Source organism: Plodia interpunctella, chromosome 11 (genome assembly GCF_027563975.2).
Source record: "Plodia interpunctella isolate USDA-ARS_2022_Savannah chromosome 11, ilPloInte3.2, whole genome shotgun sequence".
Classification (NCBI taxonomy): Eukaryota; Metazoa; Arthropoda; class Insecta; order Lepidoptera; family Pyralidae; genus Plodia; species Plodia interpunctella.
The window spans coordinates 4,308,829-4,326,813 of NC_071304.1; the positions used below are offsets into that span (position 1 = coordinate 4,308,829).

The following is a 17,985-nucleotide window of genomic DNA, read 5'->3' on the forward strand; positions in this document are numbered from 1 at the left end:
GACTCTGGGCTTAAGCACCTAACAGCTGAGGGAGTAAACGCTCAAATAAGAGAGAGCACAGCAATAGATACAAAGATCTGCGTCGTCTGTGGTTAAAATATTATGTACCTACCTAGATAAATAGTTCCCAAATATCGACAATATGATATGGAACATAGATAAAAGAAAAACAGTATGGAACCAAACAAATACATATGGATTTATTATTACGATGTCCAACCGTAATATAACCGAAACGCCTAGTAGTAATGAAGTAGGCAATTTTACAATTTGCTTCATTGCCAAACATTATAAAGATTTATTTACTGTTATTATTGAAAATCCTCCAAAAACCCGAGAATTTTATTGTGTCGGTCTTAAAGTAATGCTCATACTGACTGACCTACATTTTATTTGCATAAATTAACTAATAAAAAGAAGTTTGCTACATCTTTTATAGACAAAAATGAATGCCTTATTCACTATTTGTCTACAAAAGTTTAGCGAATAATTCGAAATTTTATTATTAAATACTATATTGTCTTATCGTATTCCTGGGCTCCAATACTTTGTGGCTAAGGAAGAAACCGAATACTTATATGGTGAGACAGAGAGATTAGGTACACTACAGGTACCATCGTTGTTAAAAAAATCATTATCTACTTACCTAGGTACCTACCTACTCAAAGAACTAACTTATTATTTTGTTATAACAGGGAGTATTACTGCGCATTTATCCCGCCAGAGTGCAGCACTCTATGATAGGTAAACAAAAGCATTGCCGCCTTTTGCTAAGTTGATGAAAACGTTTATATATTTACAGTACTTTATTAATCCTTTCATTATGGAAGCATTCGTTTGTGAAAATATACAACACTGTAGCATATTCGGATGCCAAAATATTGGGAAAAATCGTTTTTCATGATATAAAAAAACTTCGAAAACTATAGGATACGCTTCACGCTGTAAAATTTTCGAGCCAGTAAACTGTCAAAAAGAAGGTCGGAACACTTCACAAGTGAAGGTTTATTAAAATATGGACTTCATACAGGTAAGATCTTTTTTATGACCATAGTTGACCAAATAATGCAGAACATAATCTAAAATAGTGTTCTTATTTTCAGGATAATCCACTAAATCCTTCCTTTTTCCTTTAAACTCGCGATTGCGTAGAAGGTATTTGTGGTCGTAAATCTTGGCGCTTTTTCCTCGGTATACAAACATTGCCTCCATTAACAATGTGTACCGTAGTTGTACCAGTAGCGCTATCTGCGCTGAGCTTTGCGTAATATGGCCTATCCGTCTCGCACTGTTTGATGATCATGGCCGGAAAACGAGTAAAGAACGGAAAAAAAAAACTAACGTCAACGTATAATTACAAAGTTGTCAAGTAAGTTTCAGTCTGTCAGTGTCATTGTCAACTTCGTAGGTGAATGTTGTGTTGCCTACGGTCCGTCTGCTTTATAATAATTATAATTATTTTCAATTAAAATAAACATACTACATATTCGTTAAAATGGTTGGTGTAATCTTTTGTATTTAACATCATAACAAGTGTGACAAGAGCTTAAAAACTACATTATTGAAAAGGTAAGTCCATTTATATGTCGCTCAAATAATTTTGTAATCGTAACAGCTTTCTTTAAATTTAATTCTGACACCTTACGTGACCAGAAATTAAAATAGAATTAATCATTTTCTTCTATTAAACACAACCAAATATAATATCAGTTTGTATGTATTGCAAATGATAATGAAATCTTTTTATTTTGATCTTTTTAGATCTAATGATTGAAAGGAACTAAAATAGTTAAGAATTCAAAATATAGGTCAGTAGACCAGAACCAAAACTATTTTTGTAGTACCTAGTTAAATATTAATTTTCACATTTAGCTATTATTGCCACACTTTATTTAATTTTCACTTAGAATATTTAGCTTAAGTACCTACTTACTAACTTATTTTTTACCATATGTTATCTAAAAGTAATCACTTTTTTAAATGAATGACTAAAAATCAATCAAGTAGAATATTTGAAATGATAAATTGGTTTGAAACACAATTCAATTAACAAAACTACCTATTTCAACTGTTTATGTATTGAAAGTTCTTTTTATATGCAATTTATTACAAATATTATCAGTACTCAAAATCAGAAAAGAAAATGTACAATAATATTCTAGTTAGGTACTTATAATATTTTACTAATTTGATGAATTTCATTAAGTTTCATTTAATGATTTACTCACATGATGTTCTTCTAAGTAATAATATATAGCCTTTAAATAACTGTATTTCCAGGATGACGGCTTACATGTCCTTCCTAACCATATGCAAAATTTCAAGAACTTGATTATAAATTTATTTGCACTAAAGAACAAAAAGGGATAAAACAAACTCTTACTTACACATTTATAATAATGTTTTGTCGGGATTAGTATCCAATTCATTAAAACATATTTCTGATAAATTGTCAATGTAGTAAAAGTGTGAAATGGAACTGAACTTGTTACCATTTGATCAGATCTCTTTCTTTAAGTGTACTTCACTAGTCACTATTTCATTTAAACAAATGCAGTAAATATCAAAGTATTTGAAAATTATCATTCGATGAAAAAATTCTGGCATTGAACCCTTGCCTTACCGGCAGGGTTTCAATTACTGCTCAAATCCATATTACTCTCCTCCAAATCAATTCCATATTACTCTCCTCCTTATAACTCACAAAATTAGTTAAACAGCATGTTTTACATGTGTAATAAAACAGTAAATATTACATACATAAAAATTTAAGTTGATTTCCATCCAAACATAGCTTGGAACTGAGATCAAGTATACAACTACAAACACATTTTCATATTTAACCTGTTAAAACATTTTAGTAGTATTTTTTATATAGCGAAATAAATAAATCTAATTAATATATACATTTAATGTACTCGCTAGCAAAAAGATATTTTATAAAGTGATAAGTAATCACCTCATTTTACTTTAAATGGCTAGGTCAACATTTACCTCTCTCAGTTTTCCAATTTCATTGTCTGTATTTTGAGGATTGATAAAAAATGCTTAGATACTTCACTGGAAAATCAGACTTAACATTATCTTAATAACAATTTATTCATTGAAATTAAAAAAAAAAAAAACAGTTGTCAAGCGGTAAGTAGGTATAAAGTTGCAGTTGCGTAGGTACGCGCCTCATCCGAGACTTGAGTCAGTGAGACGCCGCTGTGTCGCAAGTGTTTACGTTGCAAGTGTGATATAAATTTAGTTTTTTTATAAGTAAATGAAATCGATGATTACAAATCTCATACTTATTTTTTTTAAGGTAAGTTGTTTCAATGTAATACATTTTGGACTTGACTTGTCCTTATTTTATCAATGAAAATGTTTTTATTTTCATGTTCTTAAGTAATTTTAAGTTCTGGAGAAATAGAATACACACAAAATCAACTGCATTGTTTTCAGTGTTGCAGACTGCTTAGTTTTAATAAAATACATTATTATATTTTCACAAATTTCCTCGATGTTTGAAACCATGACAGATTAATATTATATATCGAAGATATGAATGAAATTTCGGGAAAACATGTGAGAATTCGCAAGCCAAAGGTGTAATTGAATAGTGCCAACATTACGATTTAAATTATGTAGTTTTGTTGGTATTTTATGAAATAATATCGCGTGCCACAGTACATACATTACATTTCAATTTCCTGATAGCTAGTATTGTTAATCGATTATTACGTAGATTGGCATATCATGCGGTGCACGTTCAATGTGCTTACCCACCTATTATTGATAGAAGCATTATTTCAAAATGTAAATTATTAGTATGCAGGTACTCTATTTATATCTACCTAAAATAATAATAATAATAATACAACTTAAATGTAGCGGATATTCTTCTACTTTAACAACGATATTTAATAGGGGTACGTACCAAGTCAAGATAACTCTATATTGATTATGATAGAAGAAAATATCTGGAAAAATATTCAATTGTAATTAACAATAACCAAAAGTAAGGTAAGTTGACTGATACTAAAATTCAACATAAAACTAAACAAACCACCTACAACCAAACAAACTAGGTGTACGCGCCTATGAGTATATATTTTTTCAATGTGCGCGTTTACATAATAAACCGGCCAATCATTCTGCTTGATGAAACGTTATTACCACTACAAAAAGAAAATACAGTAACAGAAACTTTAAAGGAAAAACAATTTAAATTACATTTAGGTTTCTTCTATGCTATGCTTATGTTACTTTTAGTTGATAAAAAATTTCTTACTCGTGTGGGTGGGTCCAGAACCTACGTCTCTCCCAAGCTACGCAACAACATCTCCAACAACCGAGTATTTAAAACAAAAAGCATATATATATGTAACAGAAATAGGTTGGCCTCAAATTCATGGTTATCAAAATTTATTTACTAAAAAATATTGTAAAACACATTTTTTTTCATAAAGACAAAATACAATAATGTTATTTGTCCTTAATATATTTAATTATTTTAAATATAATAAAATACACCTAAAACTAATCTTAAAACTACTAAACTATTTCTATAAATGAAATGGTCACTAAATGCTCTAATTATAACCCGCCTCCCAAGGTTTCCGGTGCAAAGGCGCCTAAAATACTAGCGGCGTTGCCACGCTATTGTTATTATTTATTATTGTAATGTTATTGTTTTGATTTATTTTATAAAACATCATGTTATTAAAATTTTTATTTATTCATTTATGTACCAATCTAAATATAAAATTTACAAATAGGAAACTAAGTACAAAGCCTTTTTTAGATAAAATCAAACGAACCTGTGACTTCATACACCAAAATGTACAGAGGGCTAAATGCTAACCCGCACTTCGCCCACAGTATATAATTGTTACAAAACCTATAGTTTTCTAGATAGTAGACGAGCTCGTTTTTTTTAATTTTCTTCATACAGTGACAACAAGGCAAACTTTAAGGGGTTCAACCATAGGGTTGATTAACTTAACAGCATTTAATTAACTTTTAATTATCTCGCACAAAAGCTCAATCAATATCGGCTTTATTCAATTAAGAATGATATACATCATCCATAATTGAATAAAGCTTTTAAGAATAAAGGCTGCTAACTAACTCTGTGATCAGAACATGATTTATCTCTCCATTAGTTGGTTCTTACCAGTTTTGCCGCTTATCAATAACGCAGAAGATCTAACTGGTTTATAATTTGTCATTCTGTGATGTGATATTGTCTGCTAGAGTTTTCTACTAGACCATCATAGGTCCAGATTAAAACATTTGTAGAAGTTCAATCAAATCTATCGATTGAAGTTATGGTTTTATCCATAACTCAAGTATTGTGGCGGTCTTAGTACCAAATTAGTATATCTTGAATATACTTTGCAAAAAAAAAAATCTGTACTCAATATTCAGCAGCCCTACCATCAACTTTACAGAACGATTCCAATGCAACTCAGTTCAATTTAGGAACCTAAAATGAATCGCATTCATACTAAAAATTAAGTCGATGGTACGAATTTGCGATGCAGTTCTGTTTAGGTCGTAAAGTGGATCGCGTTAAGAGATTATGGTAAGCCCCCAGTACAAAATAGTGACTCGTTGCAATTCTATTGGCGCTGCAATACCATCACGATCTTACATTGTTCACAATGCCACACAATGTCTTGTTTTGAATTCAACAGTTGTAATAGTGTCTAAAACTCACGTGTGTATGTATCCACTTTGTCTAATAAGTACTATAACTTCTATACGAATGTTATAAAAAAGGGAATGTTTATTCCGATAGAATATGGTTTAGCAAATAATCTAGAATAAAACTGATTTCGAACACTTTTTACTTTCACGGCCTAATAATGGTCACAGGCAGTTTCTACGGAACTCTAGAAACTACGCAACAATATAGTAGAAGTACTAACAGCTGTTGTATCCGAGTGGAACTCGGTTATGGGTCCCTAAAGAGATAAAATCCAATTTAAACGAGCAATTAATATGCGAATTTTATTCGCTCTATTTACGTTCCATTTCGGAGTTATTGCGGGCGAGAGCAAGGATATCAACAATGACCTTCGCCGAAAACGAAACCTGTTACTGGAACTGGGTAAAATTAAATTAAAAGTTATATTTTATTTACAAACAACTATGTGGGTTTTGAAATATCTTTCAGGTTTAAATGTTCACGCGAACGCTTTTTTTACGCGCGTAAATATACGTTGCAAGATCTTATGGGTGAATTTCACGACTTTTTGAACGCAGCGTAATTTTTTGGAATAAAGAATTTTTTTTTAAACTTTTATAAAATTAACATTGTACCGGTACTTTACTTATCTATAATATAGGATAATTACATTGATTACTGTGTATGGTACAATTTAATAAACACTAATGATAGCCCACGGCGGCGTTCAAAACGCTCGTGAAATTCACCCTTATATGTACCGTGTACCTTGTAAGTACTTATTTTACGTACTTCATTGGTTTTGAAATGATTTTTCTTGTCGCGAAGCTAGCTGTTGGACGATAATTGGAATATCGTATACATCGCGAAATCGATTTAAATGTTCTAATTTCAAATGCTTTTTTATAACTCGTGTGAATAAGTCCTAATGTTACATGACTTTCATCTTAACGAAAGTAGTCCAAAACAAGATCGCCCTTCACTGTCAACCCTTGGTGTCAAGTTATATTATAATAATAAATATAATGAGCTTACATTCCCGTGTTACATTACATGATTTTGGAATTAATTGTATATATTAACTACTACGTCTTAAATTTAACTCTGAGATAACGATGAAATTTTGCCATTTATTTAGCGGATTTTATTACAAAGCCTGTAGATATTACTTTTTCGGAAATAGGAAACTTGGTATTTTCTTACCTAACGTTTTTTTAGGGTTCTGAAGAATAGTTTCGTCATGTATATCCGTCCTTCTGTCACCGGCATATCTCAGAGTTTGTATTACCTATAGGAAATTGTATTATGTAGAGATATACATATTAATCAATGCCTAACGAGGAAAATAATTAAATCCAAATTTTGATTATTCTTTATATATTTGTTTCTTATAATATATTTGAACAATGGTTGCCACCATAGAGTGTAGAACCTATAGAGTGTGAAGGAATTCGCATCACACTTTTATTGTCCCACTATTGACTGAAGAGAGGAGTGTCAGGCTTTCCACAACATTCCAGTGTTTACGGCCATGTGATACCCACTCCCGTATCAACTTACGCGGAGACACATCCAATAACAATCTTTATAGGTATGATAAAAGAAAGGAACTTGTCCTCCAAATCATGTGTACCTGTTAAATTTTCTTAAATTCAAGCTTGACTAACATAACCCCTTCTAATACATACTATTGTCTGTCTATTTAGCCTTAATTTAGTTTGTCAACTCGTAAAGACATCTGAATAATACTAAACTGATTAAAATCTTAACTTTAAAAATCTAGGATTACCATATTTTTCTGAATGACTACGTTTACACGAGTATAAAAAGCCAATAAATTTTTACTTTTGAATAAATCTGTAAGTCTGAAGAATATTATTTTTATGTGAGCATTAAATTTCAGTTTGCCGAACGTTTGATGCAAGGTTGCAACTGCAGGGAACAGGAAGCCGAATTTTTGACGTCATTTGTATTCTATTGCTTCCCGATTGCCTTATTTATACTACATTAAAATTTATAGTTTTCTATTATATATAGTATAGTCACAATGTTTCGTAGACTTTTATACATTTCATTAAAACAGGCAAGTAGCTGACGTCGGTAGCTGACATATATACATATATAGAATGAATTATTAGAATTACTAGAATGTGAATTACCGCCCTAACATTCCACAATTCAATACCTTTTATGGCTCGTGTTTCTTTATAAAAATGTCTTCGCTTAATCACAGGAGCGGGATCGGGCGGACCTTACAAAAATTAATTTTGTTGTTCGACGTAGGGCGTCGCTGGTCCCAACTCCCGATAGCGTTGACGGATCGCGTCCCAGCCGGGCCAATGGATGGCAGTCGCACGTGCCAAGTCGCCGGGCGCCGGCTGATGAATCGGTGACTTGTAATCGTCGGACTAACACGAATCCCGTAATTTGTTACGGGGAAGTTCGAAAGGTCCCGGCGCCCCGACCCTGCAGATGTGCACCATCATAGAACGTTATATGTCGCTGTAATTTTTCAGAACCCTTACTCGGCTAGGACCCATGTGATGTAGGATAAGTTTGCTTTTATATTCGATCCATTTAACACAAAAATAGACTTCGTTGTTATTTGCAACTTAAGCTACTTATTTCACGACATTATTCCACATTAGAATCTATATGAGCCCTTGACAGAATTCCTTGAGTCACTAGGATTACGACTTCAACGCACTACGCCCGCTCATTCGGAACGACGTCATCGCAAAATTTTCATATCGCTTGTAGTCTTGACCGCATATGGCCTAATTCGCAAAACGTCTACACCAATAATATTTTTGCGTACTAAAAGTACTGCAGTCTCCTCTTTAAAGCTTGTAATTAAATGGCTGTTAGAAAACTTAACTGTGAACTTGCATCTCAGCAGCTCAAAGTAAATAATTAACGGCAAACTGTCAGCCATTTTACATTTACCTTTGAATACCGTTGCTCTTTCAGTTTTTGCTGCAAAGTACAGGGTTTAATTTAATTATAGTGTTTGAACTTTACAACGAAATATTTGTGAACTAAAATATTTAAAGTCTACAAAAATTTCCTAATTCAATTCTGAACATTATGAATTTGGTCCCATTTTAAAGTCAACGTATGACACTATTGTTCCTTTTAAAATGTATTACTTAAATCGAACCTAAACGCTAAAAAAAATAAAAAAATAAAAGATGGGTCGTTTTGTTTCGGAACTAACAATACGATACCTAGTTGTTCCCCCTTTCCGCTACCCGTATAGTCGGGTCGGAAAAGCTATATTAAAAGACATGTGCGTGCTTCCAGAAATGTTATTATTACATTTTAATAAAGATATGTATTAAAAAGCACATTTAAAATAACAAAATCGCGATAATTAAACGCCACTTTAATTGATCAATTTCATTAATTTTAGTGGAAAATTCCTTTCTCTGTCATTCGTCTTCGATGCTATTTGACAAGAATTTATTAACACTGTGGTTGTAAAAATTGACTAAGTGACGTCACTTCGTCAATTGTAAATAGGTACATATGTATAGGTACTGAAATGATTTAAAATACATATATTTTACTTATTCAATTTGTCAAACGTGCATCGTTATAAGTACATGATAAACCACCTCAAAAATTAATAAAAATTCAGGTGCGTAATATGATTTGATGACCTATATCTATCATCTTTAACTAGCAACAGAAAATATTCAATATCTTTATCACATCAGATACTTCATAAATACTTAGCATAGATACGGTATACAATACTTGATTAATTTACCTCCCGCAATCGCTTAGTAATTACAACACACACATATTGTATATTTTAATCTCTTTATTATCACATGTTAGATTGTATCACAATCAAAATGTCCGAAATTAGATAAACTTTTAAAATATTATCGTTTTGATATAATCGTGCACCAAAGGCACCTACGCAACGATAACGACAGCTGGATAAATAAAATAATATCAATATCAAGGTTACCTACATGATAACAAGTTTGACATTATACCTATAATATTTTTATTTAAAAAAAAATTTAAATTTTCGAATCGGCTTATTCAAAATTGATGAAGCTAAGGAAGTTACGGGGCCAAACGTAGGGAAGTTTTCATCTTGGAAATCCACCCTCAAGTGATTGAAACAGAGGGTGCACATTTGCACTTTAAATATTCCATCCCTAAGAGGATGCAATGTGCGTGCAACATGCTAATTAGCATGAAATTAAAACTAAAATCTAGCTTGATGCTTTTTAAAATAGTTATAACATGTCCCACTGCTGTGCATCTCTCTCTCATACTTTTCGCGTTTCGTAGCTGTAACACTAAAGTACCATTAAATTTTGAAGATTTGATTATATGATGTAATTGGTTATATGAGAATGATCCAATTGTTTATTAATGTTTCTTTAGTTTTCGACGCAACGCACACACGCAGTTCCTCTCTTGTAACTTATACTACTACCTAATGTGTATGGGCATTTCTCTGTAAGCTCGTACAGGTCCCATATAAATGCTGTCCTGGCAATTATGTTTAAAATTTGCCAAAAAATCAGGTCGTATTTCGAAGAAAATTAACTATTATCTTAGTTCGATAAGGGGGCCCACTGAATTTATGCGTATTTTTCGAGTTATTAACGATTTTCCAAAAAATCATGACAGAGGACTGTTTGAGCCATCAGGGGACTGTTTTTAACATAACAGGGAACTGTTAAATGAGACAGAGGACTATTATACTTAAAAAAAGTAATTTTACATTAATGATTCATTTATTATTTTTATGACATATTTTCGTTTCAATAATCTTTATAAAAGATTAACAAAAAAAACTTTTTTTAAACATACATATCAGCTAAAAACATTTTGTACTCACAGAGATCAACATTAGTCTTATTATTATAATATCAATTATTAAATGCTTTATGCAGTCTTATTAGTCAAATACTATTATTAATATAATTATTAGGAAGTATTTACTCTTAAAGTAATATATTCTGAGACTTTTCTCAATCAAATAAGGCACACAGTAATGTTTAATTATCACAATGATCTTAACATTTTAACAAGATAGCACTCGAAAACCTGTGCTTGAGTAGAAAACTGATAAAATATTCTCTTTCCTTTTAAAATCAAGTCAATATTATCCAACTTTTGGATTACTTGATCAAATGACACATCTGCAACATCATTATCATCTATTCTAAACATCTGCATTTTTTGATCACAAATCTTGAGGAAAGTAACACGTAACTCAATTTCATCGTTATCAATATCATTAATTACGGCAGCATAACGATATTCTATATTTTTAGCTGGATATTTCACAAGAACGTAATCTCCAGTATTCCGGTTCGGACTCAGTAAACACTTTTTCTACTGTCCATCTAGGTTTTTGAGCATAGTTAATACTGCCAATCTTATAATGCTCACAAGATCCGCTGTTGCAAAAGCAACTGAGACTTTTCATTGTAAGTGTTATACGTTTAGTTGGAATGCCTAGGATGGAGCTGGAATAAATACCTGCAACCTGATGCACATTCAAAGTGCCTTTAAAACCCTTCTGATCGACCGCTTCCTCTTTAACTTTATCGACCAATGCTTGGATGACATCGCTCTCGGATTACTTTAACACACTGATCAATATTATTGATGTCGCCTCCAGAATTAACAACAAAATCAGCTGTTCTTTTGCACGTTGCTCCGATACCATCCGGTGCACCTTTTCCATGGCCACTTTCGGTGTAGTTCCATGTAAAGTTTTCAATATCGGGTATTCTACATCGTTTAGCTACAGGTACATCTAAGCCATTGAGATTTGATTTTTTCCGGGCCTAGGCAACGACTTAATTTCTCTAGGTCTTTCAGTAACAACTTTTTAAAAGATCGGTCTCTCTTTTGTAAGTTTCAGTGTAGTATAATTTTCCTTTAACTGGTTACTAATGACGTCGCCAAACAACGCTTTCTTAAGTACTTCTTTTCTTTGATCAGGCTCATCTAACATTTTCAAAATCTTTGTCTTAGGTGTATCTTCAACGTTCTTTTTGTTTTTAATTTTGAATCTCTCTAATCTCTTTTTGTACTTTTCAAGTTTTTTCTCTAAACGTACGATCTTTTCGTTCCTTTCCTAGTTAAACTTCTTTCGTCGCTTTGTGGCTTCTTTTTTTCTTTGCTGGAGACTAGCAAATGGAAATATTTGATCTGGAACTGGAGTGGCGGGTCTTGTAAACGGAGTACCTGCTTCTGAATCTGATAATGGCATATTTTCTCTAACAAAAGTTTTAGTGATGTTTTTCAGTCTTAGTCTTTTGGCTCGATATACAGTACAATGTTCTTTCCCCTTCTTTAAAGCCGATCTATGTTCACGAGATGTCATGTCCTTCTAGTGAAGGACTTCCGCAAACCTTTTTCTTTCTTCTTTTGTACTTTAACTTCTCCTTTTCTCGCATTTCTTCTCTCTTTTGAGAGTCATTTTTCTTTTTTTGGTATCGTAGTCGCTCTGCTTCTCTCTTTTTCTGTAGTAATTCCTCTCAGGACAACTTTTTCATTTTAGGAGTCATATCATCTGTGTTCGATCGCCCTGTGTAAAAAAATACAAGTTTATGAAATAAAATAACGCTAAGTAATGATGCTTTGATGATTCTTATATTAATAAAGCAGACTAGTTGATAAATTTACACATATAATATATAAAAACAATAAACAATACATAAAATACACAGTCCCCTATTGTGTAAAACAATACCCTGTTGCATTTTCTGACAGGGAACTGTTGCCAGGGAACTGTGTTTTTCGGTTAAATTTCTCAATATTTCCAAAACTGATATAAACTGTTTTTTTCAGAACCTATCAATAAATTTAGACACAAATAATACAACAATAAGCTATATTCAGAGATAATTAATGTAATTAACATAAATACCATTACTTACCAGAGGACTGTTTGTGGTGGCGGATCAAACGCATGTCCTACTCACAAATGACACTCTAACACTAAATTAAATGGTGATGTATCGCCGCATTCGGCAAGGTTGTAAAGTTCACGATAATCTGCGTTCCGTTTCACTAAGAAAATGTTTGAAAATATTACAGTTTTTTTTAAATATGGATTTACATTCTTGGCAGGGGACTGTATAGAAATTTTGGGGACAAAATTTACATGTGTTTACTAAATATAATAAAATTCATAAGAGACCCTGTTTTACGAAAATAACATAATTTAATTATTATTCTTTGCCATGGTAACTGCCAAATGTGTGTAGTTTCAATGAGTTCTTCATAAATATTATTGTTAGGCGGCAATACAGTGATGGGGACAGCCAAGGGACTGTCTTTTTATAACTTCTTTCACGTCTAGAAAACAAGTTAAAATAGTTATGGTCCTAAAAACAATGTGCCCGTAAAGTTTCAGGGTTAAAGTTTCATTAGGAGTGATTTTTTTATAAATAATGAAATTACTTTTGGAAAAAATCGGTTGGGACAGCCGATTACGAGGTTACAGAGAATCACCCGTATCTAGTACCACAACTTCTAACTATTGTTTTTCATGTGACACCCTGTTTACTTTTAATGGGCTTCCTGTTTTTAACTTTCATTTCTATTTATTTCATCTTTAGCTGTAAGTCTTGATAAATATAAATAAATAAATATTTACAACCGGCTGCCTGTCTGTCCTCAACCCTGTTTGGGAATACTATTGTTGCCTATCAGCTGGGCATGTGTCCCTTAGTCGCCTCATAGGACATCCACGGGAGGATTTGGATTAGTCCTATTCTAGCGTGGAACACGCACGCAACGTTACAATAGATACGCATAGGTATGTACGATAAAATATACGCAACATAGTATTTTTAACACATTATGCAAATATCAACTGTTGTCAATGGCTTTACCGTTATTTTATTACTGTTGTTGAACTCGTGGAATGTTAGTAATGTGGGAATATGGAACCTGATTTCTCAGTCTTAATTAACATAATAGGTATTAAGTTCAATAATGTGAAATTTTTACTACGTTTGTTCATATGGTGGAGGTATTACATATCTCTAAAGTTCAAGGTCATCCTTATGCTACGCTTTATCTAACGCGCTCGAATAAAACTGGAATCCTCTCTTGGACTCCCGTACCATAATATTTTATTTTATATCTCCTTTAAAACAATAAGTAATGCACCATTCCAGGCTCAGACATTTCGTTTTAATTCAAAAGAAAAAACCATCATGCTAAATCTTGCATTGACCGAAACGTGAGATAAGGACTATTTTTCGGCTGTATCTGTATATTATACTGTATTAAATTACATTGCTTACCTCGTATGGATGTTTCACAAAAGGAATAAGTGGCAATTTCTGCTTATTACATCGCGCATCGGTCACAGATTCATAAAAATAAATAGAAATTACGATCTCATAAAATCAGTCTGTTTTTCAAATCAACCTATCAATATTTTTCCCAAACCTATCTACTACAGACTACCTACCTACCCAAAAAACAATATTCCACATATTGATCTTTTTTGGGTAGGCTGCAATGGTATCATACAGGAAAATATTCACTGAAAACAAATTTACCTGCAGCTTATTTATTTGTATCATAATTATTCTGTGTTCAAAAATTCCACTCGACTAAATCACAAAAAAGGTACTTATATCTGAATGGAATAATCCATACCTCGTAGTTTTTGACTCATGAGAGACGTTCGATCAAGGAACTTTTTCGGTTGTATGAAAAGTCTAGTAAATAATATAAATTATTATTTCTTAAAAAACAATTCTGTTTGGTTCCTATCTTTTCTTTCTCATTCAAAGTATTGAGTCTAGGCTATTAGTTAATTATCTAGTAGTAGGGTACGCTAGACCATCCTTTTAATGACAGCTCACCCCTATAGGCACATTACTCGGATTATCATTTTTGGGTTACGTCTTAGACACATTCGTCAGGCTGACGTTGACTGATCGCCTTGCGTTCAACAGGGTAACCAGGTGCGCTCAATTCGAGGACTATTATTAGATTATATCATGCAGTGAGTGTATAAATATATAATAAGTTTTATATGAAAATGAAATTTTTGGCACAAGTTTTTGTTGTCAGAGAATTCTCAAAATCACGTTATTCATTTCCACCCGAACATACATACATACTCGTTCGTACATTGCAAGTTATATTAAAGGTTGTTCACTATGTCTTTTTATTATTGTCTTTAATTTAATCTTTATTATGATATTTACTAACCATAGATATAATGTTATTAACAAATATGAGTCACGGTTACTTGAATAAATAAATTATTCATTCATTCATTCATTCAATATAAACAATACCTGATTTAAAAGCAAGTTGTAGTAGTTATTTGCATGTATCTAGTGCGTGTTTATTGTACTTAACCTTGTACAAAAAACATGTGCAAAACAATTTTCGGATTTTTTATTCATACATATAAGTATGTGATGAAATAATAATCTTAAATATGTAGGTGTAACATCTGTTTTGTTACCCAGCTTTAATCGCTATGCTCATGACCTCGTCACAGTCTCTTCCACTATAGGTCTTTTTTGATGTTTTAATAAATTTGGCCACCCTGATGCCAACGCATGTCGTTGGATTGATCGCAGAATTACGTGCCTACCACGGTCCCAAAATGATAGATCGTCGTCCTGGGATAGAGGAGTTATTGCTGAATCTGGATACGCTTTTACCAGGCGTCAGTTAATCCCTAAATCTATGGTTAATTCTAATAACGCCCGTATACGCAGCGTTACGAAGTCTAAGCATTTCTCTTATTCTGGATTTTTTTCTGTGCTAGGGACAATTTTGTAAACGTTTTATCATCATATTCTAGTCTCAGAAATTAAGTCTACCACATCGTCGTCTTGACTAGACTCTTCACTTCGGCATGTCTTTACCTTAGGGTCGTGGTCATTGTATGAATGTGGAACATATGATAATGTCAATCAAGAAAATATAAACAACTTATATAATCTCTTAAAACTGCATAGAGAACAGCAGTCATAATTTCTTATAATTTTGCAGAAATACAAGACTTAATATTTGATGTTTTTCCACAATTCGCTCAACAAGTCAGCAATCCGATTTCATTTGATGACGAAGGATTCTCAAAATATCACACTTATACCGGAGCTGAATTTATGCCTTCACGGCCATTGTTGTCACGATCTAAGCCTGGCTACGTGATGCTGCCACCTCCTATTAGGACGGCACGAGGGCAAATAGGGAATCTGTCAGGAAGACTCTAGAGATTTCCCGCGCCAAATATGAGAAAAACAAAGCGATATAACTTCTGATGGGGTATATCTGCACTTACTCTTCATCAAAGTTAACTATTTTTTATATTCGAGTTGTAGTTTCGTATTAGTACGAGATTGAATCGTAGCTGACTCTGGGCTCCCACGCTCAACGGCTGAGAAAATAACCGGGAACACTCTCAGATGAGAGAGATAATACAAGACTGAGTTTCACGTTTCTATATGTGACAATTAGTTTTCAAGATTTGTATTTTTTTTAACTACACGTATTACATAGTCCGGGAGGGGTCCCTAAATGTTATCTATTCGATCGAACATGACCGGAATACATTATGCGATAAAAAAAAGATTTATTTTAGATTAAGATTAAGTTTCTTTATTTTAGTAAAGATAAACTTAAAGCTGATATAATTATTTGTTAGATAAATTGATGGGTACCTATTATAAAAAGAATAATAAAAAATCAATCACTCTCAGCAAGGAAATGAATTCTCAAGGTAAACTTCTGCTGTATTCAGTCGCTTAATAAAACAATGAACAATAAATGTAGCGGTGGCGGATCAGTGGTTAAGATGCTATCTGTGAACCGAGGAGTTCCAGCTTCGAATCCTATTGAGATTGTAATACCAGTCTGACTCATGTTCGGTAGTTTTCTAGCTTCCGGTAAAGGAAAACATCCATCATGATAAAACCTGCACTGTAGTCAGCTAGTGTGTTAAATGAAGATAATGAAAACCACTCCATTGATAGTGCTAAGAAAGTTCTTGTGTACTGTATAATTCTATATATACAATCCACATGGTTGAGCCGACCGAAGCCGAAGTTATGTGTAATTCGACTATAAGAAGAATAAAACAAACCACTAGAAAGTAGTTAAAGGTATTACGGACTATTGATATACGAAATTATGCTTTAGGTATGTACTCATAAGCACTGTAGGATGCAGAATCCTGCATAGCAAGTGCCTTTAAGTTTATTAACTCGAATAAATGACCTCAATCTCCTCATTATTTTAATCAATAAAATTAATTAATGTCTTATATTTATTGTTTTATGCTGTTTATCGATATGTATGACTAGTTTATCTTCAAATGTATAAAATATTCTTAGCTTGATCGACTTGAATTTATGATTTTTTTCAAATGTTTCTAGAACTCTTAGGTACTATAGGTTTCAAAATCAACGATGCCGTAAGTTATTTAGTAATTTTGCGACAAGTTCATTATATAATCTGCTGTTTTTATCAATTTTAAAGTTGTCTTTGAAAATCCTATTTTTATTTGAAATGCAAAGTAGTACACATTTCAGAGACCAAAAACTATTTGAGCATGCAACACGGCAATTTTTTTGCTGAAAATTACATGTTCATATCATATCCACAAGATGATTACAGTACAACATTAATGTATCTTGAAAACCAAGGCTCGTCACAGATTATATAACAAAGGCTAGACTTTATGCATGACATGTCCTGAAATTACACAGCTCAAATACCTAGCTATGGAATAAATTGGCTTATAAAGCATACGTCAGTTTGTAATGATATATAGTCATGAGAAAATAACACATGCTTATTTATACACTTTATGTCCGCTTTATGTGTGCTTGAATATCTTATCCGCGATACTTTATTACTATATTTATTATTTTTTAATTCATATTGAATACATGTGTGTGTCTACTAGTGCTATATTGTTCGAAAGCTAGTGTTAATTAAAAGTCTAGTATTTCGTAGTTTGAATAATTATTTTATTTAATACAATTTGTTAAAGTTTAGTTGTCGTGGATGTTTAAATACAGAGAAAATTAAAATTAAATATAAGGGATAATGCAATTCAAAGTATGTTATTTTTTTAATGATTGATTAGTGGTAATTATTTAATAGCGCAATTTGTAATTTCCTTAAAATATACGTAAAATACTTTTACTTAACTCTGCACAATTAAGTTTTAGATTTATTAATGTGTTTACTAAACTGGTAATTTTTTACATTATGCACTTGTGTTTGTGCATGTACAATACTTACATTGTGTATTACTACTATATGTACACATA

The 17,985-nt window shown here is 32.3% G+C and overlaps 1 protein-coding gene across 4 annotated transcripts in view; it reads left to right on the top strand.

Annotated features, from left to right (window-relative positions):
- Positions 1-1,384: 1,384 nt before the first annotated feature.
- The window catches only part of LOC128673431 (sodium-independent sulfate anion transporter-like), a 35,974-nt gene continuing 19,373 nt past the window's right edge, over positions 1,385-17,985 (top strand). For 2 of the 4 annotated variants that reach the window (XR_010370020.1, XM_053751260.2), the window contains exon 1: positions 1,385-1,569. The gene's annotated coding sequence lies outside the window, so the exon portion shown is untranslated. Of the gene's footprint in view, positions 1,570-3,170; positions 3,308-17,985 lie in introns of those variants that run through there. The other 2 variants (XR_010370021.1, XM_053751261.1) reach the window with 1 other exon arrangement.